General features: G+C 38.8%; 1 long non-coding RNA gene across 3 annotated transcripts; it reads left to right on the forward strand.

Moving 5' to 3' along the window:
* The first annotated feature begins 926 nt into the window (after positions 1–926).
* Positions 927–24854, forward strand: LOC139005321 (uncharacterized). 3 transcript variants are annotated; one of them, XR_011470669.1, is made up of 5 exons: positions 927–1030; positions 3829–4007; positions 20716–20850; positions 21809–21962; positions 23804–24854. It is a non-coding gene; the product is annotated as an uncharacterized lncRNA (long non-coding RNA). The 3 variants fall into 3 exon arrangements; XR_011470670.1 differs by lacking the exon at positions 20716–20850; XR_011470668.1 differs by lacking the exons at positions 20716–20850; positions 21809–21962; positions 23804–24854 and adding an exon at positions 6705–6821.
* The last annotated feature ends 2653 nt before the right edge of the window (positions 24855–27507 follow it).

Genomic DNA, 27507 nt, shown 5'->3' on the forward strand with positions numbered 1-27507 from the left:
GCCGACCACTGACCTAGAGTGTGTTTCTTCAGCTCTCCTAATGAGTTCGTAAACCATTTAAAACTCTGTAATTAATACTTCCCGGCAAAACTAACTAAAGAGGATTTTATTCTTTGTAACTGAATCCTGGCTAATATATTAATTGCCAGTAGAATACAAAATAATATGTAGCTTTAAAATCAGCAGAAGAAAAGTTAATCTATCCGACAGGAGGCAGAAAGCTATAAAATAAATAAAAAAGAGAGAACACAGAATTAGGTGGGAGTATTGCAACAACTCTTAATGTAATAGTACTTATGATAAGTATAAAGGTATGGTGCAATACCATGATGAAGAGCTGTGTAGCAGTATTACGCAAAACTTAATGTGCATATTCCTTGTCATCTGGCAATCCTAGTCCTTGGAATATATCCCAAAGGAATTATTGCATTGGGTGACAGATAAGCATGTGTAAGTATATGTATTACAGTATTGTATTTGGTCCTAAAGATATGGAAACATATGTGGTGGTTGAAATTGGACAGTTGGAAGAAAACAAGTAGATTTTCAAAGAGCCACATGGATGGATCTTCAAAAGAGTAGAATGCAAAAAGAACTAGATCAATAATATAATGCCTATATTGATATAAATTTAAAAGAACTCATGGATCACAGTAGACAAAGAAAACTAAATCTATAGCAGTCAGAAATCATAAAGTAGCAGGACTTGCAGTAGCACATTATTTTCATTATCTATTAATGAGTAACAAACTATCCCATACTTAGTGACTTAAAACAGCAACCATTTAGCACCTCACAATTTTATGGGTCAGGAATTCAGACAAGACTTGACTGGATGATTCTTGTACTTCACATGACATTAACTGGTGTGACCAACTGGTATTTATTAGTAGAAGGGCTGGTCTGCAGCACACAGATGGCTTCACTCTCATGCCTGGTGCCTTGGTAGAGGCTGAAAGACTGGACTCAACTGGGACTGTCAACTGGAGTGTCTATGTGTGGTGTGACTTCCCCAGAAAGGTGGTCTCAGGTAGGTGGACTTTTTACCTGGTATCTCAGGGCTCCCACTGAAGGCATTCTAAGGGTAGGAAGTAGAAACTCTGTTTCTGAAGGCCTGGGTTTTGAAACTTAGCTCAGTGTCAATTTTTCCATATTCTGTTAGTGAAAGCATTCACAGAGCGTACCAGATTCAAAGTAAGGGATATTAATTTGTCTCTTGATTGGAGGGAATAGCCAAGAATGTGCAGCCATATTTAATCTGCATCCTCTGAATAGAACTAAGACATACAGTGTGAATTAGGGAGGAAAGAGAAGATCTGTAACAAAAACTTTCACAGCCTATATTTATCAATAGTTCATAAATCTTTAGTGCCATACACCAGACACAATAGGGTGGAAGCCAGTAAGATGAAGGGAAAAGTACTGAAGTTAAGGACAAATGGGGAAATAAAATAATACAAAGTGAGAGGGGGCTTGTGTGTACCAATGATGATGTGTACTAGGGACTTCAGAGTGTCCATAGAGGGGTAGGGGATAAGAAATAAAGGTATAATAATTTCTTCTTATATCAAGTTAGAGAGCTATCTCTTTGGACTGTATCACTTTAGCATTTACTAACTTAATTGCATTTAAAATTATCTCCTTTTATGAATTGAAGAACTTAGATTTGTTGTTATCAGATGTCTTCATTTCTTTGAAAAGATGTGCTCTATCATTTCATTCATGGTTGTTGTTTTTTTTTAAAATTTGAATCACTTAGAAAAGAGAGGAAGTATGGGGAAATGTGTGTGCAGTGTGTGTGTGAGCTGGGGCAGCATTTATCATTTCTTCCTTCTTAATTGTAAACTTGGCATTAAAATCTGCCAAGGTTTTCTCATGGTAAGGCTCTGCCAGCTGTTGAGAAGCAAGAAAACTCTTCTATTTCCAATTTGATTTTTATAGAGTATTTTGGCCTTTGGCGACTAAAACTCTCCTCTCTTCCCTAGCTCCAAAGAGGCAGCTCTTATCCTTTAAAAATAATTTTTAAGGCTCCAAGTGTCAAATGTGAACAGGTTTATCAAACTAAATACATTAATTTCAGTTGTTTACATTGTTCATATCTAAAAAAGAAAATATCATAACTTAGTTTATAAATTTGAATGTTTTAAAGATGGATCATCTTTGAATCGGAACTTAAAAATTAGCAACACTGTGAGTGTCTGACCATAGTTTGTTCATCCATAATTTATCAGTAATCAGAATTGCAGGCTGAGTTTCTTGAGCACTTGGAAGTAGGGAAATGAGACTGCCTGCTCAGAATGAAGCAGTTAGGCCCACATCCGGGTGCACAAGATTTCCAATCATGACTCAGGGGCAGCACACGTTCCAGGTGCAGAGGCCGGCCAAGGGCAAGATACTGCAGTGGCAGAGGCCTGGGAGCAGAACCATGCCGAAGCCGAGGAAGGGAGGTCATGGTATTACCCCTAAGAAGGCACACATTGTGCAGCAGCCAAAGCTCAAGAAGGACCTGGAAGTCAGGTTCCGGAAGATTAAACATGATGTGTTGGTGAAAGCCAACACCAGCCTGCCCAAGAAGCTGGCATTGCTGAAAGCCTTTGCCAAAAATTAGGCAGCCTCTTCCTCCTCCACCAAGATACCTTCCTAAGGACACAGCCCCTGCATCCATCCTCAGAGCTCTGCAGGCTACTCCACGGGCAGCACCGTGGACAGAAGGAGCCCTGCTCCTTGGGTTGCAGCTCGAAATTTGGGGTGTAGGGTATAGCCTGGCCTGTGAGCAGATGAACAGCATATGCATAGTGCATGGGGGCAGCTCCCCAGGGTGCCTCAGCAATGACCCTGAGGACATGTTCTCCAACTTTCTCTACTCATCTCCCCCCTCAATTTGTATGCACTGGCTTCACCTGGAGCAATAAACCTGGCTTTGTCATTTCAACAACAAAAAGGTACTTTAAAGATTATCGTTTCTAAAGCTTCTAAACTTGCTAAATTTGACTATAATCAGACTAAAGATGTTAATATAGTGAAAAGACTGTCAGTCAGAGAGGAGTTAATCATCTGTGAAAACATATTAAAAGGAAAGAAGCTTGCAAAAGTACACCATATCATAAAAGAGAAAATCATCAAAAAGTAATGACATGAAAAAAATGTCTTAAGCATGTGTACAATTAGCTAATAAACACTATGATTATAAAGTCTAAAAATCTTAATCATGTACTAAAGTAAAAGTCATAGAATCATAAATGTTTAGACTTGAGAACTTCAGGGACATCTAGTCTACCTTCTTCTCAATAATTCCCTTTCAGAAACATCCAAGATATCTTTGAAAACCTTTAGTCACGCAGTGGTTCTCAACCTTTTGGCCCTTTAAATATAGTTCCTCATGTTGTGACCCAACCATAAAATTATTTTTGTTGCTACTTCATAACTGTAACGTTGCTACTGTTATGAATCATAATGTAAATATCTGATATACAGGATGGTCTTAGGCGACCCCTGTGAAAGGGTCGTTCGACCGCCAAAGGGGTCGCGACCCACAGGTTGAGAACCGCTGCTTTAGTGTTTGTTCTCTGCCTACTAAATCAATGTGCCCATTGATTTTCAGTTCATTCCTGGCCCACTCTAAATGTAGCACACATAAAACCAACATTTGCTCACTAGTTAGAGGAATTGTTTCCTAACATACATGGGGAAATGGTTCATGTAAATTGATAGTAGAAAACAGGGATTCTTTTCAGACTCTTGGCTGGAGTTTTGGATTTGGATGGGCATCTGGGGGGAAGGGTGTATTCTCTGGTATTGACTCTGGATTCTTCATTACTCCTTCCCCAGGCTGTGTAGTGGTGGAAGACTAAGTGCACGAAGGCACTGACATTGATGAAGAGTAAAGTATCCATCACCCTGGAGGATATATCTGCCTACTCATCATTTGTTTGCCATCAACTCTAAGGAGCATGATGCTACTTGTTTTGCATGATCGTGTCATGTAATTTCTACAACATGCCTTCAAGGTAGGATTTATGATCAGATTGCCTTGGAAATGTTTAAAAAATTATCCATGATCATAGTTTAGAGCTTGTATTTGCACACACAGTTACCTGGCTCCAAATATCAAGGATGCACTTAGCTGCCGTGACAACCTTCTCTTACCTAGATTCCTGTCAATGAAGCCTGGATCCCCCTTCATGGCCCACCTGCATGCCTCCCACATGGTCTCCTAGTTTTCTTCTCATAAAGCCCATTGCAATTCATGTTAATTTTTAAAAATCCATGCATTTATCACTTATCTATTGCTGAAAAATTAGAAAATACAGATAAACTAAAAAATAAATGCAAAACAAAAATATATTTTTAAAAAAGTAAAACCTTGTAACCTAGTGTAACTTAAAATTTTTAATTTTTATTTTCTCTTTAAAGTTTTCCATCATATAACACTTTTAAGCCTCTTAAAATTTATTAATAGTATTACTTAATATTTTATAAACAAAGAATTACTCTAGAACAGTGCTGATAAAATACACATTTGTAAATTTGGAAGTTAAATATAATATGAGCCCCAATACAAGCCACATATGTACTTTAAATGTCCTGGTACTCTCAATAACACAGTAAAAGAAAACAGGTGAAAATAATTAATCTTAATAGCATAGTTTATTTATAATCCAATATATTAAAATATTATGTTAATATTTAATCAAATGAAAATTAATGAGATATGTTACATTCTTTTTTTGTAATGTCTTCTAAATTTAGAGTATATTTTACATTTACAGCACATCTTACTTTGAACTTAAGACATTTCAGGCACCCAGCAGCTAAGCACCTACATGTAACTAGTGTCTATTAGTTTGAAAGGCACAACCCTAGACATTAACAACTGTGGTGATAATAATAATTAGCCTTACAGATTTAAGATTTAAGTACAGGTTATTATTTTATATATTTTTAATTGATTTCTGAGAGGAAAGGAGAAGGAGAGAGAGATAGAAACATCAATGATGAGAGAGAATAATTGTTTGGCTGCCTCCTGCATGCCCTCCACTAGGGACTGAGCCCGCAAACTGGGCATGTGCCCTTGACCGGAATTGAACCGGAGACCCTTCAGTCCACAGGCCAATGACACTAAGCCAAACCTGCTAGGGCTTAGGTACAGATTGTTAATCTAAACTTTTAAAAAATCTAGGTTTAATATAATGTTTTTCTCTGTATTTTTGTAGGTGTGTATGAGCAAATTGGCTTTAGTTAGAAATCCAAGTTAAGGTCAAGCAGAAAGGTAACTAATTAGTCTCAATAAAAAAAGTTAACCTGGATCATCACTTACTGATTACATCATGACAAATATATCATAATATTTTATATTTTGTTCTTTGATTAATTGGTATTCTAAACTTTGGTCTTTTAACATAATGCTTTAATTTGCCCACCTGGTCTTGAATAGATTTCCAACAGAACACTGAAAAACTTTGGTAGACTGATTAATTATTTGTTTGAGATTACCATTTTTTGTTAGGAAACCACAGGTTAGTGGTGTCTATAATAAAAATATGAGGCAGACATAGAAGAGAAAACTTGGAGATATGCCAATATCCAGATTTCACTTAATTTCATTCCATCACAAAAAGACAAAGGACTGGGAAATTTTGTTGGAGTGGAATGGTGAAGTGAACACTCTCATTTATTAGAGGAGATCTTATATTGTCATTGATAGGATTTATAATTCTGTTACTGTTCATCTATGCAAGTGATAGGACATTTCTTGGGGCAACTTGGAGTGCATTTAATTCATCATTGTATTTTCTTTACATGATATATTGGGGAATGAGTGAATAACAATAGTAATTAATATGTAGATATATCCTTTGTTATAAAAGATAACAAACAGAAATTTCACATATTAAAATATGACCTGACTTTTATAATTAAAATATAAAAACAAAGAGAAAGAGATACATACTATATACATACACACAAGGAGTAAAAATATGAGACTAATGCTCCAAAAGATTCTTTCCCTGAAAGCACTTATGCCCCAGAGAGAAGAGAAAACCTGGGTTCAGTTGAGAAACATTTTTATTTTTTATTTGTTTACTTGTTTATTGTAAGACCCTAATTTTAATTTAAAATTATTTATGTTAAATATTAATAAAGGCAACAAGATACTAAGAGTAATATATCTAATTAACACATATGGGTTATTTTAAATATTTTATCAGATTGTGTCAGAAGTCAGTGTTCTTATGTATCAATCAAGTCCATACATGATTTAGATTAAATTGGTTGCCTTAATCAGTCCTTTATTACCATTAAACAAGTTTCAAGGTTTTTTTTAATCAGCTAAAATATTTAATTGAAAAATATCTAAAATGAATGCTTTATGGTACCTCTTCTTAAATCCAGCAATCCTTTCAGAGCCTTGAATTTACCTATTCAGATTATTAAAATATTGTTTTATGTTTGATGAAACCAAAACAATAAAGCACCAACATTAATGAGAGCATTTTCCTTAGTAGAGAAGTTCAGGCATATTTACTAGTATTTACTATTTACCTTGCAGTTTTCCTATAACAAAGATATCTCAGCCTATTTAGCTCATTAAGAAAAATTGGATTTGCTTTTTATCCTGCATACATTGAGATTGTTTCTCCCACTTCAGAAGATGTCTACTGGCTGAATAAAGCTGATGAGTCTTTCGGTTTTATGTTTTATAGTTACAGTTTATGATTAGAGGAAGAAAAAGAAACAGAAGACTACACAAAACACTGATCTGGCAGAGCTCAAAGGGAAAACAGCAGAAGTCTGCAAGATGAGCACAGGAAGATATTGAGAATAAAATACTAAAATAAATTATAATGAATTTAAAAACAAATATAAATATTTTGAAATGATTCCTAAAACTGCTTTTCTTGTGCTGCTAAGGAGAGAAATTTGCATTTAGTAATTTTTTCATTCTCTCTTTCTTTTTATTACTCATTTGCCCTATGATCTACATGACTACAGAGATTCTTAGAATTGTGTTTTGTGGAACATTACTTAAAACTCAAAAAAAACACAATTCCTTTGTGAAACTTTTGGGAAATGCTGCAAATATTTCTCTCTTGGAGATTTATAGTGGGCTTTTTTTATATTAAAGTTTTGATAGATCCTTCAGTGAAGACTTTGTATAACCTAATATTTTCCAAATTTATTTCAACATGAAGCCTTTTTAAAATTTAACATCTTGTTGAATTGTTAAAGGGAAAAAAATATTTGGAGAAATGCTAATGTGGAGACCAATAATATTTGCACTGGTTACAGCTCCAAATCTTTGAGATTTCCAAATTCATAAAACCCAGAAATTCAAGAACTAAGAAATAGGTGTGTGGTGATGTGCAAGGCTAGCTAAATACCTTGCTTATCAAAACCAACATCATAGCCCATGAGATTCAAATTCACGCTAGATGCTTTTACTAAAAGATCTTAATTTCTCCTGATTTTTATATCTCAGAACCACCTTGTGTTGGTGGTAATGAGAAGTCTATGATAGACAGTCAACAGAGCTGTTCTATCTGTCTTCGGGCTGCAGGATCCTCGCATCTTTCTGCTCAGCCACCCTTAACACTCACGTGTTACCTGTGGTCACAGGGTGTTGTTCTTTCTCTGGGCATCATGGTTGCATTCCAGGTGGGAAGAACAGGAGGGTAAAGGGCAAAAGGCTTATTCCAGCTGAGCTTTTAAGGAGTTTGCCTGGACACCTCGCTCCACAACAAGTTTGACTCAAGAAGCAGGCCTGAGTGAGTTGCATTGCCATTCTTAACCCTTATTTAAAGAAAAGGCTAGGAAATGTCCTCTTTGAACTTGGCACATTTTTATGCCCAGCAATATTGCAGTAGGCCCTTTGGCATACTCTATATTTTAGGCTTAAAGAAATTATGTTTTCTCAAGTCTTCATGCCTCTGTGTATATGGTTACTTGCACAACACTGCCCTTTCCCACTTAACTATTACATTTTCTTCTATATCTTCAACATCAGTTCAAGTTATCCATTCCTCTGTGAAAGGTTTCCATTCCACCCCAGGTAACCTCTCCTTCCTCATTTCATATCCATAACACTCTATTATAGCTCTAACATGTATACTAACTCAGTAAATGAAGATCACTTTTTAAAAATAAATACTTTTTATTGACTTGATAGAGAGGGATGAAGAGGAAAGAGAGAGAGAAATATTAGAGAACATTGATTGGTGGCCAACCTTATACACCCCAACCCCACAACCTGGGCATGTGTCCTGACCTGGAATAGAACTGGTGATCTTTCAGTGCATAGGAGGATGCTCCACCAACTGAACCACACCAGCCAGGGCTAGGGGATCACTTTGAAGACCAAGATAGATGGTTTCTGTCCAGAAGCCAACTATAGCAGTTGACTTCCAGTAACAGCTTAATAAATGTTTGTTGAACAAATGAATATACAAAAAAAAACTTGAATAAACAACTGAACGTATGAATGAAGAGTGGAGTATTAATGTATTGGGTAAAATAGTGATTTCTGCTAGACTCTGTTTCTTCTACTCATCATTCAAAGAAATACCTGCCATATGTTTGGGAAACTATTATATTATGAAATTAAATGAAAGAAAGGAGAAATGCAGTAAAGAAAATGGCACACAATACACATATTAGCTCTTCATGTTTGTCATCTTCATCTCTAATGCTTTACCCCATGAAGGACTTGGTTCAAAGTAGGTTTTCAGTAAATGCTGAATGAATGAACATTGAATTAAAAGGAAAAGAGAATAAAGAAAGAGTTAGCAGGCTGCTTTCATCTCTTAAATTTCAGCAGTATATTATTAATGTCATTGTTCTGAGTAAATAATTTTAGAGTGCAATAGATTAGTAATTAACAGTAACAATAATTATTGCTCAAAATGACACTATATAGAAAGCTGGTATTTGTAAAATCCTTTCAAGATATGTGGGGTAACTGCATTGAGCATTCAAGCTTAAGCTTTGAATTTTTTATAACCACACATATGCCCCATGACTCTAGAATTGTAAGACATAAATTTATAGCTACATACTACTAGGACCTAATTATGAAAATCATTGCCTTCACACAGGAGTATATTTTGGGAGGATTTTTTTTTTCTGTCAATAAAAAAGAATTTTATCTAATTTTATCTAATTCATGTATAAACCAGATATTTATTTTGCAAACATTAAAGTGCTAGATCTTAATTTGCTCTGCTAAATCTGGGTTAGAGCAGGAGATGGCTGAGTCGTAACCTTTTTTGTTAAGATAAAAGTGAGGGAAGCTTGGCTTTATGTGTAGGGAAAACATGCTCTTTCTCTCTCTCTTTTTTTTAATCCTCACCTAAGGATATGTTTTTTGTTTTGTTGTTTGTTTTTCAAGAGAGAGAGGAAGAGCAAGAGCGAGAAATATCAATGTGAAAGAGAAACATCCATCAGTTACCTTCCAGATGCGCCCTGGCCAGGGATTGAACGCATGTGTCCTGACTAGGAATCGAACCTGAAACTTTTTGGTGTACAGGACAATGCTCCAACCGAGACACCCAACCAGGGCGACATGCTCTCTCTTTTAACACATCCAGGACCAAAACCTGGGGACTCCAGCTCTTAGAGTGCTCAGTCCACTGTTAAAATCAAGGAGGAGGGTAGCTGAAGAAAAAAATGCTTACCCATTTTCCCATTTTTCATGCCCAGGGGATAAGAGGAAAAAGAAAATGAAAATCAGAAATAAGGTATCAGTGCTCCCTCCCTTCCTGAATAGGACAAGAAGAAAAGCAGGTTCTAGAAGTTGAGGGAAAGAGCGAGGCCAGGTGCCTTCCCTGTAGCCTCCTTTGGAACTCCGGGAAGGGGAAGGAGCCACCTCGGTGATGGCGTCGATGTAACCTGAAATGGTGGCTGCGACTTTCCTGAGGTTTACCGTGTCTGAGCCACCCTCAGTTCTGTTTATCACAGACATTGAGTCAAGAACCACCAGCAGCAGAGGCCACAGAGGCAACAGAGCTGGTGGTAAACAGCCAGGCCAGTGTGCCACATGGACCATGCATCAGAGACTCAGCTGCTAGCTTTAGGTTTACAGAAGGTATTAAAATAGAAAGGTGGGAAAATATAAAAGCACAAGGAACTTTGCCAGATTTAAGGTTCCCCAGGAATAATCCTAGTCGGGACATTTTTGTATATGAGTCATTTATTCATAGAAAAGCAAGCTATTAGTCTTTCTGAGAATGATTTGGCTGAATTTGGCATAGATACTGAAGACACAGAACATCAATACTGCCATGGATTGAAACTTATTTATTTCATTTAGTAAGGAGATGACACAATTACTTTAGATTTGTCATGTAGATCATAACGAAATGTAAAGCAGTTTTTTGTTTTGTTTTACTTTCTAGAAGTGGCAAAGGGGAGATCAGGCAGGAGAAGAACAGAAAGAATTTTTGGTGGGAAACATCTATCTATCACATATTTGAAAATACTTTATGTGACCGATATAGAACACCTCAGTCTGTAGTTAGCAATCTAGCTAACACAATTTGTTTAAGAACACCAACCCTAAAAAGGAGTGTGAACACAAAAGCTTAAATGGTTTATCAAATATTAAATGTAAGGGGTGAGAAGTTTGAAGGAGAGTTCCGTATCAGAGAAGGCTCTAAGAGAGGAAGTAGGATTGATACAATTCTTAAATATTACATAGTAGTTTGATTAGAAGAAAAATATAGAAAAGTGTGATGATATAGATGTGGACATGTTAGCCTGTCCAGTAATATTTGCAAAAGCAGAAAGATAAAAAATAAAAGGGGAAACAGATACTTCTGGGGAATCCCATCCAGTGCTGTGGTTAGGAGGGGTAAGAGGTATTAGCAGGTAGGTAGATGCAGAGCAAACTGGCTTTTAAAAGCCAGAAAGAGTCATTTATTCTTTTGGGTGAGAAACACTGAAGATTCACTGTAGGTTCTTCAGCAAGGGAGTCACACCAGGAATAGAGATTCAGGCATATTTATGACCAGGTAGAGGGGTAGAAGACTAGCAAGAAAGTGAGGAGGGTGCTATTGAATTCATTGTACAGATGGGGCAGAAGCAATAAAAAGGAAGGGAGGAAATTAGAGTTAAAAAATTGATGGTTAATCCTGGTTTCCCCGGGACCATTTAGTCAATATCTGCTGTCCCAATGTAGTTATTGTCAGCACTCCTTTCACATAGATGAATTACAGCATCATTTTATGTATTGGGGAGCAGCTCCTAACCAGGCAGCTGTGATCATGAAACTGCCTTTCTGTGTCTCTGGCAAATATAGGGAATATGGACATCCAGAATGGGGAAGAATTTCACTTTGGACCAGAGTAGAGGGAGGCATAGCAGTATTTGGAAGTGTAAATCCCAATAGACAGTTGAGATAAAAGATAAACCGAGAAGATGCACATTCCAGAAACCAATTTCGAAATCATCTGCATTCTTTCTTTGAAAAAGCCAGTTTGTACCAAGCCCCACATTTTGATTTGAAATATGAGAAGATGAATTGAACAAGGGAATTAGCAATATCTAACCCAATCTACCAGTAGTCCATGCAATATCAAAGATCAGGAGACGTGAAAGACTGCCATTCAGTGGAAGTTTTTTTTTTAAATATATTTTATTGATTTTTTTACAGAGAGGAAAGGAGAGGGATAGAGAGTTAGAAACATTGAGAGAGAAACATCGATCAGCTGCCTCCTGCACACCCCCTACTGGGGATGTGTCGCAACCAAGGTACATGCCCTTGTTGTGAAGCGAACCTGGGACCCTTTAGTCTACAGGCTGACGCTCTATCCACTGAGCCAAACCTGTTAGGGCAAGTGTAAGGTTTTAATAAGAGTTTGACTAAAGGGATCTCGTGTTCCCCAACATAACATTCCAGCCCACTTCCCACTATTCTCCTTCATAAAGATTTGAATCCAGACTATTGCCTGCAGACTAGTTTAGTCACTGCCTGAAATTAATGCTGGATTCCTCCCTCCTATTTGCCCCAGTGCCTGTTACCTCACACCTACCCCTATTTTCTACCTCTCCCTTCCCACAAGCCTTTCCTGAGAGCTTCTCCACTGTCCATTTCCTACTAGTGCTTTAATGCCTATTAATTTCTAACTTCCCTATTAAGTTTTCGTTACAACACCAACACATTTCACTCTGTAGATAAGACCTCATGGCACTTAATATCTTTACTGCTAATTTGATTCCTGTTTAATCACATATTTTGCATCATGGCACCCATTTTTCTGTGGTCTTGTATGTTTTATAACTACCCAACCACTCTAGTATTTAACTTATGATATACATATCTAATCTCCTCAAAGTTATGTTCCCTTTTAAAGTGGGACTACCATATTTCTCTTGATTTGGGGTTATCCTATACTTCTCAGAAACACAATAAAACAAAACTTTTTCATGCTCATGTTGATGAGTGAGTCCAAATTTTAAGACTATTACTAATGAATTTTTAGAATATTACTTCAACTTTTACTACAAACTACTAGACCCCTTACCAAATTTATTTGAATCATCATAATATTGAGAGATTCTTCATGTTTTGAAGACAGTTGATGTAAAACATGAATACTTTCACTTGTTCCAAAGACATTTTTCACTGGTCATATAACAGTATGAGTTACATTTAAAAATCATATTTATTTAGTCTGCTATTTAGTGTCATATAATACAGTGTAATGTAGTATACAGAAAACATTCTACTTCTAATATTAGAGTTGTATATTCTACCAATTAATGAGGATACAAACTGTTTCACATTTCCAAGGTGGCAATGGCAGAATTCAGGGTGTGCTTTCCCCCCCTATTCCTTGTGGATGTATCGATGAGTTTTAATTACTTAGTAATTGGACAAACTCAAGATCTTTGTCTCTCTCCTGAGACTACCATTGCTACAGGCGCATTTACCAGTAGCATCTCATAAGCTGTTAAATAAAATGGCACCTTTTTATAATACAGGTGTGAAAAAGGATTGCTTCCACTTTTACAGGTAAACTCTAAGATGAGTAGTTATAATAAATTGAGGGGCATAATTTGGACTAGGCTATGTATGAGACAAGTGATTTAGAAAATTATTACGTAGGATTCCGTTGAATTTTCAAAGGTATCTCTCTAATTCTGAACGTAGGTGTTTCTTGCATCATCAGTTTAATATGAACTTCAGAATATAAACTTGTCATGGGAGACAACCAGCGTAGATTGATTCAGAAGTTAATCTTCATGAGTTTCATCAACACAATTTCTGTTAAGATGAGGTGTAATTTGTTGAACATCCATCCATCTTTCCTCCAGAAATATGAGTAATGGTCTTATACTTTTAATTTGCACTTAGAGTCTATATGTTAAAAAAAAACATGTACAAATAGCTAGGAAGTGAATGACTAGACATATGTATGTTTGAAATTCAAATAGTGTTATGGGAAAATGTTTTTACTATAGTAAATACATCTCTGATGTCTTCAGGGGAAATTGAAGAGTATTTTATTGACTAAGATCAAACGATCTGTAATTACCACCCATAGGCACAAAGTAAAATTGTAGCAAGTAGAGCCAGCATTAGATTGCATCACATAGGCAGGCACTATTCAGGTATATGCCCAGGCATTTCCTTGGAGAGTTCACATAGGTTTACCAGAAAGCCCATCCCACCTGGCATTAGTTGCCCTTCTCTACCATGTCGAAGTTCGTTTATTTTTATAAACAAACATCAAATAACTAGAAAGCAGAAACAAGCATTCTGGTTAATTCAAATGTGTAGTTCTTTTTTTTCTTTCCAACTTTTGATAAAATATTTGCAAATTTTTAAATTTATTATCAATGTATCTGAATGCACATGAATCTTTTTGGCATGATTCTTGTGGTCTGAACATTTTATTCTCCTGCATGTAAATCATTAAATGCTCCTATTGCAAGTTGAATAAAATGCACAAGTCTTACCCTGGACAAAAGGGACTTCTTTCAAGATCTGAATCCAGCCTGCATTTCCTGAAACTCCCATCAGTCCCTAAATTCCAGCTTTATAAAATTTCCTTCAGTTCAGTACCCTGTCTTTCACACCCTTGTGGCTTTCCCCATAGAGTTGGAGTGATTTTTAAGATGACAAATTTTATCATTTCACTAACCTCTCTTTTTAAATCTTGCAATGTTTTTATTGATGTTTCTCACAGATGTTTCTTGACCTGGCCCCACCTACCTTTCTAGAGCCATCTCAGGTCACTCCTGTCCCTATTGTGTATGTGAAAACACTGCTCATCTTCATAAACAGCTGATTACCACAGGGCCATTAGACATGGTATTATCATTGTCTCATGCTTCTCCATATGCCGGTTAGGGTAGTTAACTACCCTAACCGTAGTTAACCCTCTAAGTTTTAACCTCAATGTCACTTACTTCTCTTCTCTACCTGCAAGTTAAATCTTCTTCAGACATTTTCTTGGAACTTTTAAAAGACAAATCACTCATAGTTAACTGCCGGGGTCCAATCCCAGCAGGTCCAGGGGTCCCCAAAGGTGTGGACGGAGTCGGCGAAGAAGGAATGACACGAAGACAGCCTTCAGTTGGTCAGCAGCCTAGTCAGGACCTATAGCCAGGATCTCCAGCCAAAGTTCTGGTCGGAGTTCTGGTTAGGAACTGATGAGGATCTGACGTTTATTGTCTTATTACATCCATATTTATACCAGCCGATTTTAATCCTGTCAATTTCTATTACAAGGGTTAAGGCGTTTCTCATCTCCATTTCACGGAGTAAAGACCATGTAGCTTAACTACCCGCCTGGCACTTAATTAAGGGGTTGTATCCCCTCCCTAACCTCAGGGAAAGATCCCCACCTGGGGAAACAACCTTTCTCGGAGAGGTGACCTTGGTTAAAACACATGGCGCTAAAGGGAGCAAACATATTAAAAACAGTATGCTATATATGCCAGGTCCATTGAAACATATGCTGTGTAGATGTTTCTTTCCTGCAGCGACTGTGTCAAGCAGCAAGGATGGACCGGCTTCCGGCAGTTAACCCTTTAAATTTCCCACAACAGTAAAAAATGCACATGGGCAGGGATCTTATTATCTTGCTGACCCTTATACTTTGGTCTACAGCATATGGTCTGGTCCACAATGTTTATTAAATGAGCATTTGGTAATTGATCCAAGTTGTTTTTATTGTCTAGAATTCTATCTTTGGATGAAATGCTGTTCATTCTTCAAGACACAGCTCAAGTGTTACCTCTAGAGAATGATAATGGGTTCTTACCTTAGATTTGGGTTTACTTGTGCCCTAGAAGTACACTATGTAGGTTATCATGTGCTTGGATAGGCTTCTCATGTAGTGTGGAGGTTATATGTGCTCATGTCTGTTTCTTTCAACATGTCTATCTTTGAGAACTGTGACTATGATTCATTCATTTTACATTACCAGAACCTAACATGACACCTCCATACAGTGAGTACTCAAAAACTATTTCTACTCATGAATGGATGGGTTATTGCATTTCCCAATTATCACATTAAAGTTTATTTCTCTTTGAATACATGAAGTGGAAGAAGTGAAGCAAACAAGGATACTGGGTATCCTGGATCTAGTCTGAGCTTTATCACTAGATGACCAATGAAAAAAGAGTTAACAACTCTGATATTTAGCTTTCTTATGTATAAAATAAAGAAGATGCCAATGATGACTTCTAAACATCTCTTTTAACTGTTAAATATGTGATTAAAGTAGTAAATGTAAAAGGTGTAGAGCATAAAGGTGCAGGACTACTTATATGACATGCATCAACTTTTGTGACTAAATTTTTAATAACATTTGGTTTATTTTAAAATATGCTTTTTCTCCTAAAGAAGAATTTGGGGGGAATCTGATTATTTGAAATGTGGAGATTCATTGAACAAAACAAGTCAGATGACAGAGCTCTCTCTGTTTAGTACAATTAATATATATTGAGGTCCTGGACTAAACTTTAGAGTAAAAAGAAGAATAAGATGAAGCCTTACCCTCTTTTTTTAAAAAAATATATTTTATTGATTTTTTTACAGAGAGGAAGGGAGAGAGAGAGAGTTAGAAACATCAATGAGAGAGAAACATCGATCAGCTGCCTCCTGCACACCTCCTACTGGGGATGTGCCCGCAACCCAGGTACATGCCCTTGACTGGAATCGAACCTGGGACCCTTCAGTCCACAGGCTGACGCTCTATCCACTGAGCCAAACCGGTTTCGACAAGATGAAGCCTTACCCTTCTTACAGGAGAAGTAGACATTCAGATACAATCATCTCTTCATATGTCTGGGGGATTGGTTCCTCCATAGATACCAAAATTTATGATGTTCAAGTTCCTTATATAAAATTGTATACTATTTGATTATAACCTTCATACACCCTTCTATATACTTTAAATCATCTCTGGATTACTTATAATACCTAATACAATGTAAGTGATATGTAAATAGTTGATATACTGTATAATTTAAGGAATAATGACAAGAAAAAAATCTACCTGTTCAGTACAGATGCACCCACTGTAGGCCTAACTATGTACTAAATCTACAGGTGCAAATTTCGTGGATATGGAGACCAACTGTAATTAAATCCAAGACAAACAGCTAACATTTGTATAGCAATTACTATATGCCAGGCACTGTTCTAAGCAGTTTATTATAATCTCACCTTTTTTTCACAATTGGCATAAGAAATTGATATTATTATCCTTATTTTGAAGATCAGAAAACTGAGAGTGGCCAAGTGACCATCTATAGTCAAACAACTAGCAGGAAGTGGTAGAACTGAAGTTTGAACCCAAGAGGTCTAGCTCTAAAGTTCTGTGTTTAAATATCATTCTAAAACCCTATCTTCCAATCAGTGTGATACCCAAAATAATAGATACATGCAATATAAGATCATAAAATATTACAAAGAGTAATGTTCAGAATGTAGTGGTTAGGAAAGGCTAAGTAAGGAAAAACCACCTGAAGCTAAAGATGGTATAATGCATGGAGTACTGAAACAGGAACCTGCTGTCTGTCCCATCATGTACCAACTACATTGCTGTGGTCCAGTTGCTTAGTCTCTCTCACCTGTGTTTTCATCTTCAAAATCATGGCAATAAAACCTACATCATAATGTTTTAATATATTTTTATTGATTTAAAAGAGGAATGGAAAGGAAGAGAGAGAGATAGAAATATCAATAATGAGAGAGAATCATCGATTGGCTGCCTCCTGCACGCCCCCTACTGGGGATCGAGCCCACAACCTAGGCATGTGTCCTGACCAGGAATCAAACTGTTACCTCCTGCCTCATAGGTTAACACTCAACCACTGAACCACGCTGGCCAGGCTACATCATAGTTTTATCATAAAGGTTAAGTCAGAAATGTGTATTAATGTATTTCTCCTAAGTGCCTGCAACCATATTCTTGACTTCACATGTAATTTCAGAACCTGTCATCTAAAAGTGAAGTCCATGTTTCTGCCCTTTAACCTGGACAGGCCTTTATTACCTTTTCTGGCTTCTTTATGACTTTTGAGGCAGGTTATTAAAAGTAATACAGCTTTCACTTGGCTCTCTCATGGGATGATTGACCTAGAAACCCAGCCATGAACTGTGAGGAAGCCCAGGACACACAGAGACACTCAATGACGAGTCACTAAGGCTCCTGATCCTCAGCTCTGGCTCGCTCTAACTTCCCAGCATGTCAATGAGCCATCTGGAAAACAAATTATTCAGACCTCAACTGAACTGACACTGGATGAAGCAGAGATGAACCTTACTCACAGAGCCTAGACCAGGGGTGGGCAACCTTTTTGTGAGTGCGTGCCAAAACCAGCAAAATCTCTGATTCAAAATTCTTCTGCGTGCCAACCCTAACTTTTTGAGAACATGTTACGAATACTTGATATCTCTTAAGGTGTATATATGTGAAGAACCTTGAAGAAATAATAAAATTCATTCTAGTGACAAAAACACAGTATATGATGATGAAAAATACATTTATTTTTTAATGTATACACGTACACTGATAGTCCGACAGAAAACTTTATGACTCCGTTTGATATTTTCAGTGGGACTTTTGCTGCTGCATCACTGATGACCAAGATTTTACATCAGGTTTATATTTCGTGACCTTTAGAGATATGCATGAGCTACTACTTTCATCCGTCAGGCTACTCCTATTATGAAACTTAACAAAATTCATCACTGAGAACAAAGATTCACAAGCGTATGTGGATGAAACTAAAACACTGGTCAGATCTAGGAAGGCAGGGAGAGTTAAGGCAGAGGCATAGAAATTGCTCTTCCCCTCTCTCGTCAATCCATGTCTATGGTCTTTAAGATAACTTGTTATGTAAAATTATTTATTTATCTAAGATGCACCTACACTGAATTTATCTGAAAAATAAAAAAGTCCATATTAAGAAAAAAATTGTAAATGGAAAATTATAAGAGAGGGTTTCGTGTGCCAGCAAATGTTACTGGCATGCCATGTTTGGCATGCGTGCCAGGGGTTGCCCACCCCTGGCCTAGACCAAATTGCAGATTCATGAGCAAAATAAATGACTGTTATAGATCTAAGACACTAAGTTGTGGTATGAAGCAAGAGATTACTGAAACATATTTAAATCAGATAATACATATAAAGTACTTAATATGGTATATGATTTATAATATATGTTTTTTTTAAATTTCTTTATTGATTAAGGCAGGGGTCTCAAACTTTTTAAACAGGGGGCCAGTTCACTGTCCCTCAGACTATTGGAGGGCTGGACTATAGTTTAAAAAAAAACTATGAACAAATTCCTATGCACACTGCACATATCTTATTTTGAAGTAAAAAAACAAAACGGGAACAAATACAATATTCGTATTTGCATGTGGCCCGCGGGCCATAGTTGGAGGACCCCTGGATTAAGGTATTACATATATGTCCTTATCCCCCTCATTACCCTCCATCCTCCTCACTCATTCCCTCACCCCCCTGTTGTCTGTGTCCATTGGTTAGGCTTATATGCATGCATACAAGTCCTTTGGTTGATCTCTCCCCCTTACCCCTCCCCTCCCCTACCTTCCCTCTGAGGTTTGATGGTCTGATCAATGCTTCTCTGTCTCTGGATCTGTTTTTGTTCATCAGTTTATGTTGTTCATTATATTCTATAAATGAGTGAGATCATGTGATATTTATCTTGCTCTGACTGGTTTATTTCACTTAGCCTAATGCTCTCCAGTTCCATCCATGCTGTTGCAAATGATAAGAACTCCTTCTTTTTTACCACAGTGTTGTATTCAATTGTGTAGATGTACCACAGTTTTCTAATCCACTCATCTGCTGATGGGCACTTAGGCTGTTTCCAAATCTTAGCTATGGTGAATTGTACTGCTATGAACATAGGGGTGCATATGTCCTCTCTGATTGGTGTTTCTGGTTTCTTGGGATATATTCCTAGAAGTGGGATCACTGGGTCAAATGGGAGTTCCATTTTTAGTTTTTTGAGGAAACTCCACAGTGGCTGCACCAGTCTGCATTCCCACCAGCAGTGCACGAGGGTTCCTTTTTCTCCACATCCTCGCCAGCACTTGTTTGTTGATTTGCTGATGATAGCCATTCTGACAGGTCTGAGATGGTACCACATTGTCGTTTTGATTTGAATCTCTTGGGTGATTAGTGACTTTGAGCATCTGAAATGAATAACATCATATAATACATGTTTAATTAAAGATATCTATTAACTAGTAATATTATACAATAGACCTTAGGATGATAGACCTGGGAGTCAGTTTGCCTGAGTTTAGATCCTATATTTTCCACTTATTAGCTATGTAACTTAGGTAAGTTACATCACCTCTCTGTTTAAGCTTCTCATTTGTAAAGGAAGATGATCACTGTACTCACTGCATTGGGTTGTGGTAAAAAATAAATGAATCGCAGTTCCCCAATGGGCCATGATCTTCATCATGGCTAAAACTTTGTAGTAGTTGTTGCTCCTCCTCCTCACACCTCCGTATAGATCTCAAGTTAGTGAGTTCATCCTTGAGGAAACTCCTGACCTTTCAGGTTTAGGTGGCTGTCTTACTGTTCCTAGAGACCTGTGTGATGACTCATTGTTGACACTGGTACTGGGTACAGCTTTCTTAGGACAGAACTCTTCTGCGGGTACCTTCATAGGTGGTCAGGACCACAACTTGTGCCTCTGGAACTGCCACTGAAGCATGAATCTGTTCTAAACTTAAGGTTTCCAAGTGAGAAAAAGGCCTTTCTTCTTCCCTTGATCCTATTTTTTTTAAAGCACTGTCTTAAAGGGGACCTAGAGCGATGCTGTTGTGACTCAACATCATACTAAGATTGTGAAAAGTGTATTTTCAGATTTAACATTCATATATAGGGACTAGAGAGGAATCCATGGAGCCTGGTCTGGCAGATAATAAGAAAGGACAAATACTCTACTTCAGCCACCTCTCCTCTGTGACCACCAAACCTCTGCTACTGCCTTGTTCTCTAGACAATCTTTTTGCTCAGAATGAATTAATTCCCAGGAGCTTTACAAATCCTTCTGAATGGATATCTGGAGATCCCATCTCAGCATTTCAATGAAAATAACTATCTTGTCTAAATCTCAGTAGTAGACATATCCTGGGTGAAAGCTGGAATGTCCATCTAATCTAATAAAAGACAAGCATGCAAATTGACGGTACCTTCGCTATGTCTTAAGCCATGCCCACCAGCCAATCAGAGTGACTATATGCAAATTAACCCAACCAAGATGGCGGCCTGCAGCCACGGAGCTGGAGTGAGCAGGAGCCGGCTCTGAGCTCCACTGAAGGCAACAAAGTTTCAATTATAGAAGGTAAATAAATCCCAGAATAAAAAAGAAAAAAGAAAAAAAAGGAGAGGCTGGGAGCTTCCGTCACTGCGGGCTTGGCCAGCCTGAAAATGGCCCTCAGCCCCTCACCCAGACTGGCCAGGCACCCCAGTGGGGAACCCCCACCCTAAAAGACATGTGGCCAGCCTGAAAACAGCCATCAGCCCCTCACCCAGGCTGGCCAATCCTCCATGGGGTGAGGGTCTCCACTGGCGGGGGGACTTGACCAGCCTGCAAACAGCCATCAGCCCCTCACCCAGGCTCGCCAGGCACCCAAGCGGGACCCCCACCCTGATCCAGGACACCCTTCAGGGAAAACCAGCTGGCCCCCACCCATGCACCAGGCCTCTATCCTATATAGTAAAAGGGTAATATGCAAACTGACCCTAACAGCAGAAAGACTGAGAATGACTGGTCACTATGACACACACTGACCACCAGGGGGCAGATGCTCAATGCAGGAGCTGCCCCTGGTGGTCCATGCACTCCCACAAGGGGAGCTCTGCTCAGCCACAAGCCAGGCTGACAGCTGCCAGTACAGCAGTGGTGGTGGGAGCCTCTCCCGCCTCCTCAGCAGCACTAAGGATGTCAGACTGCAGCTTTGGCCTGCTCCCTGCTGGCAAGTGGACATCCTCTGAGGGCTCCCGGGCTGCCAGAGGAATGTCTGACTGCCAGCTTAGGCCCAATCCCCTGGGAGCGGGCCTAAGCCAGCAGGTGGTCATCCCCCGAGGGGACCCAGACTGCGAGAGGGCACAGGCCGGGCTGAGGAACCACCCCCAAGTGCACAAATTTTTGTGCACCTGGCCTCTAGTTGTATTAATAATTGAGAAAAAATTTCTCCCACCTATTCTGTGGATTCACAGTGTGTTTCTGTTTCTCTGTATATGTATATGTATGTACGTGTACAGGATGGTTTTTAATTTCTTATAATCTTGCTTTTCAGCCAAGTTAAATGTAGCCTCATGCGCGGAAGACAAATAAATCAGTGGCAAGAAAATATGAAAAGAGCAGTTGGCCCAAGAGCACACAAAGGCATCAGCAACTATGTGTATCCTGCCCAGAATGATTCCTATAAAAGTCAGGAAATGAAATGCAAGGTAATAAAAGTTCAGAGTTAGTTACTGGAGCTTGTAAGGCCTTGATATGCAGTATAGTCCCTCTGCTTTAGTCAAACTTCTCTTATTTTCTGGCATTTGAATGAAAATGATTTCTGGCTTTATTACATTTTTAAAATTCAGCTAAAAGCAATAAAGAAAAGCAGCACATATTTGTGATGTGAATATACACTATCATTTTACTGCTCAGCACATCCCATATTCATTCTCACCTTTCATGGCCGTAACTCCAATTCCCATTCACTCATTTGTTCATTCAACAAGTATTTATTGAGTAGCCACAGACAATATGTAAGCAAAGGAGTATGATTGTCTTCCAATTAAGCTGCATTTATAGTATGATTGTCTTCCAATTAAGCTGCATTTATAGCCATTGAAATTCTAACTTAATGAAATTTTTACATATTACAAAATGTAAAAAGCGTTTTTAGCTTATAGCTTGCATTTTGACAGTCAGGGGTTGGATTTGGCTCATGGACTATAGCTTACTGACATCTGTTTTAGAGAATGTGGCATTTGAGTTCCACTAAAGAATGAGCAGGCGTTTTCCAAGCAAGCAAATGCATTCTAAGTTGGGGAAATAGCACTTGGTAAAGACATTAGGTGACCAGACATGAGTCCTTTGAAGAGCCATAAATGGCTCTTAGCGTTGGAGGGGGTGAAAGACACAGGGAAGGAAACTGAAGGATCCCATGTGTCATATTGGGAATTTGTCCTTTACTTGAGTAGGCAGTGGGGAACCATTATGGAATTTGTGGCATAATGAGGTTTGCATTTTAGAAAGGTCACACTAACAGCAAGTTGAAAAACTTATGAGAATAGTCTAAAAGAGAAGGAAAGAAAATGCAAAAGCAACTCAGCATAAGACACACAGAACTGATCATCTATTAGTTTCATCTAATTCTTTGTCCCCCAACCCCCACACCATGTCCTTTATTGGCTTAGGACCACTGCAGGTGATATTCCTTCTTTCTGGATATTATTTACATTATTTAATTCATTTTTACCTTTTAGGTTTCAGTTTTAATGTCACTTCCCCAGAAAAGCCTTCATTAACCCTTCACATCAGGATTCACAGCCTAGTGATGCACAAAAATAGGACCTTGTACTTCTCTGTAGCAATGTTTGCTGTCTGCACTAGATTGTAAGCTACTTGTCCTCTACTCTATCCCTGTACCTACTTCAGTAGAAGCTTTGTGAATACTTGCAGTGGCCATGAGGTTGGAAGAGAGGACATCTACCAAGCAGAATTGACAAGATTTTATGACTGGATGATTTACATGGGATAATATAGGGTTAAAGATAATTTCTAGATTTGGGTGATGAAATTGTTGGTAGAATAAGGAGAGAATAGAGGATGAAAGTCATATTTGAGGCAGTTGTGGAAATGTTGATTTTGAAGTGGAATATCTAAAGAGAAATACTAAGAGACTTTTTTTAAAAATCTTCACCCAAAGATATCCCCCCCCCCTTTTTTTCTTTTTTTTTAGAGAGAAGGGAAGGGAGGGAGAAGAGGGGAAGAGAGAGAGAGAGAGAAATATCAGTTTGAGAGAACACATCAATTGGTTGTCTCCCAAAAGTTGAAAGTTGGGGCATAGGAGGAACCTGCAACTGAGGCATGTGCCCTTGGCCAGGAATTGAAACCAAGACCCTTTGGTCCCAGGGCCACCACTCAAACCACTGAGCAGACCAGCCAGGGCACCAAGAGACTTTTTTTCTGCTTCCCACTGGGTTAATGTGATCATTTTACCTCTGTACTAGTGATTTCAGTAACCTATACTTTGGTTCCTGTTTTGAATTCCTCCCATCCAACACACGCTAAGATCTAGAGTTCTGGAGACCAAGATGGCGGCATAGGTAAACACCTGAGATTGCTGCCGCAAACAACCACTTCAAAAATACAACTAAAAGACGGAACGGACATCACCCAGAACCACAGGAAAGCTGGCTGAGGAGAGACTCTTCAACTAGAAGGAAAGAGAACAGCATACCAAGGCTCAGAGGAGGTGCAGTGTGGAAAATATAAAGGTACCAAGGTGCGCGTGCAAAGTGGGCTGGTGGCTGAGGGCGCGGTTGTCGTTTTCAATCAGGAGGGAGTCTCAGACTCTGAGCTCTAGATCCGGGTGAGTTTCTAGGGACTCAGACTCAAACTGGAGAAGTGGGATTGTCTGGCATCAGTTGAAACATGAGGGCAGCTTTCTCTCCGAGGTTTGCAGCCATTGCTGGGGTTCTGAGAAACAGAGCCTCTGGGAACAGGACTGAGAGCAGCCATAACTGCTCCCTCCACCCGCCCTGTTGATCCCGCCCCTCCCAAGCCCTGTGCAGAGCCATTTGCCAGATTGCCTAAGGCAAAGGCTAGATTAGCACCTCTCCAGAGAACAGAAGTTTTCCCACAGCTGATTCTCACAGCCAGTCGGCCTGGTGGTCAAATCCCTCTAGTATTAACTACAACAATCAAGGCTCAACTAGAACAAAACTGCGCACAAAAACCACAAGGGGGTGCACCAAGAAAGCATAAAAAATGCGGAGACAAAAAAACATGACAGAAATGGAGGATATAGAGCTAACAAACGCAATTTTGAGGGCTTGCAATAATGTGCTAGAAGCAGCCAATAAACTTGATGAGAGCCTCAGGAAAACTAATGAGACCCTCAATGCTATGATAAAGAACCAACTAGAAATTAAGCATACACGGACTGAAATAAAGAATATTATACAGACACCCAACAGCAGACCAGAGGAGTGCAAGAATCAAGTCAAAGATTTGAAATGCGAAGAAGCAAAAAACACCCAACTGGAAAAGCAAATTGAAAAAAGAATCCGAAAATACGAAGATAGTGTAAGGAGCCTCTGGGACAGCTTCAAGCGTACAAATATCAGAATTATAGGGGTGCCAGAAGATGAGAGACAGCAAGATATTGAAAACCTATTTGAAGAAATAATGGCAGAAAACTTCCCCCACCTGGTGAAATAAATGGACTTACAGGTCCAAGAAGCACAGAGAACCCTAAACAAAAGGAATCCAAAGAGGACCACACCAAGACACATCATCATTAAAATGCCAAGAGCAAAAGACAAAGAGAATCTTAAAAGCAGCAAGAGAAAGAGACTCAATTACCTACAAGGGAATACCCATACGACTGTCAGCTGATTTCTCAACAGAAACTTTGCAGGCCAGAAGGGAATGGCAAGAAATATTCAAAGTGATGAATACCAAGAACCTACAACCAAGATTACTTTATCCAGCAAAGCTATCATTCAGAATTGAAGGTCAGATAAAGAGCTTCACAGATAAGGAAAAGCTAAAGGAGTTCATCACCACTAAACCAGTACTATATGAAATGCTGAACGATATCCTTTAAGAAGAGGAAGAAGAAAAAGGTAAAGATACAAATTGTGAACAACGAACATGCATCTATCAACAAGTGAATCTAAGAATCAAGTGAATAAATAATCTGATGTACAGAATGAACTGGTGATTATAATGAATCAGGGACATAGAAAGGGAATGGACTGACTATTCTTGGGGGTGGAAAGGGGTGTGGGAGATGCGGGAAGAGACTGGACAAAAATCATGCACCTATGGATGAGGACAGTGGGTGGGGAGTGAGGTCGGAGGGTGGGGCGGGAACTGGGAGGAGGGGAGTTATGGGGGGGGGGGAAGAGGAATAAATGTAACCTGAACAATAAAGATTTAATAAAAAAATAAATAAAGAATTTAAAAAAGAAAAAAAAAAAAGATCTAGAGTTCTTTCCCTAGAACATCGCTTCTATTATGTTATCCCCCGCTTTAGAAGTTGGTAGAAGGCAAACCAAAAGGAATACAAAGCCTGGCCTACTGCCTTAGTTTGTTGGAGGAGCAAAAGTTCACTGGTTCTGTTACAATCAGGGCAGCTAACTATGTTGTGGATTTGATTCCCATTCAGAGTGCATATGGAGGCAACTGACTGATGTTTCTCTCTCACACCTGTCTCCCTCTCTCTCTCTCAAATCAATAAACAAATCCTTGGGCGAGGATTTAAGGGGAAATAAAGGAATCCAAGTCCCCTTAAGTTAATTTTATTTTTATATTTTGACTAGTTCCTTGAGATATATATTCCCTGATTAGATTGGTGATCTCACGAGGCCAGACGTGGCTTGTTGGCTTTCCTGATATTTTCACCATTCTTTTCTTGTCTTCACTTGTTCTGTCCCTCTGTCTAGAATTCCCTTTTTTGGCCAACCTTAAACTTATCTCCCGCAAAAGACCGATTTCATTTCCATGACTTCCTTGATGCCTGTACCCTTCCTTACATTGCTTTAACTCATACGGACTGTTGCTCTGATAATAATAATCCTTTCTCTTTTGGGGAGCCTAGTGAGGGAAAGCCCCTCATGTGATCTTATTTCATGTATACAGCAGTCCTTCTGAGGTAGTTTTAAACACTTTTTAAAACATGAAGACCCTAAAACTTTGAAGGCTTAATTTTAACAGACTCACAGTTGGTAAATAGCAGCTCCAGGTCTGACTCTCTACAAGGCCCACACTGCAACTTTCCTATGTTGTAGTGGAAGGATTTTTTTTTTTAATTTAGGCTTATGAAATGTGAAGGTCTCACTTTATTGTTTATTTATTTTTCATCATACCCCACATTTGCTCCCTTTTGGCACTGCCAATCTCTTTCTTTTCTCTTCTCTGATTTATGACCACATGTTGGATGTGGGAATGAGCCCCATCTGGGTCCTGGCCTCAGTTTTGCCAGTAAATCACTGTGTAACCCTGGCCAGCATTTCTTCCTCTGTGGTTTCCTCTTATTTCCTCATCTGTGCCATGAGTGGATTCTCGTGTTTGAGATGTAAAGATCAGCCTAGCTCTCAGGGTCTGATTTCTTCTTGCTCTTCCCTGCCAGGCTTTAGAGGTACATGGGAGGACACCCCATGCACCCTCTTTTTTCCTGCCCCTTGCACTTCCTTTTATCCATCACTACCCTTCTCAATTTTACCTTTGTCTCTTGTTCCGGGGCCTTCAGGATAATCTTTGTCCTCAGCACACTTCTTTCTATTTCTTGGGCAGAGTGCAGGTGGTACAAAGGGCTTTCCAGCCTTTGGGATGACTGACCTACTTTTGGGCTGTCTGGAAGACTGATTTCCTAGGGAAACCAAGGTCTCACAGTGAAACTGACTAACTGGATTACAGGGGGCGGATAACTGTGACTGACCACTGAGTGCTTTATGGGGGATTAATTTATTAAGGACTTGCCTTAGAGGAAGTCTAGTTAATGGATTAACTGATGGAGGGAACAGTTTAACTGTTTTACAAGAGGACCAACTAACCTGATCATTAATTGACAGGTTGCTTGGCTACCCTTCAGGTTGACCTGGGACTCATTTGGTGGCAAGCTGACAACTATAGAGACAGGCTCCTGGTGAACTGACTGTTTGGCTGATGGCCTCTCAGGAAGCCTCACCATCTAACTGACCCATAATTGGTCTTTGTCTCACCAGGAGGCTGTTAGGCCAGAGAGCTGTACTGGCACCTAACTGACCT

This window comes from Myotis yumanensis, unplaced genomic scaffold, assembly GCF_028538775.1.
Source record: "Myotis yumanensis isolate MYYU_CA2020_CCGP unplaced genomic scaffold, mMyoYum1.0.hap1 SCAF_3, whole genome shotgun sequence".
Lineage (NCBI taxonomy): Eukaryota > Metazoa > Chordata > Mammalia > Chiroptera > Vespertilionidae > Myotis > Myotis yumanensis.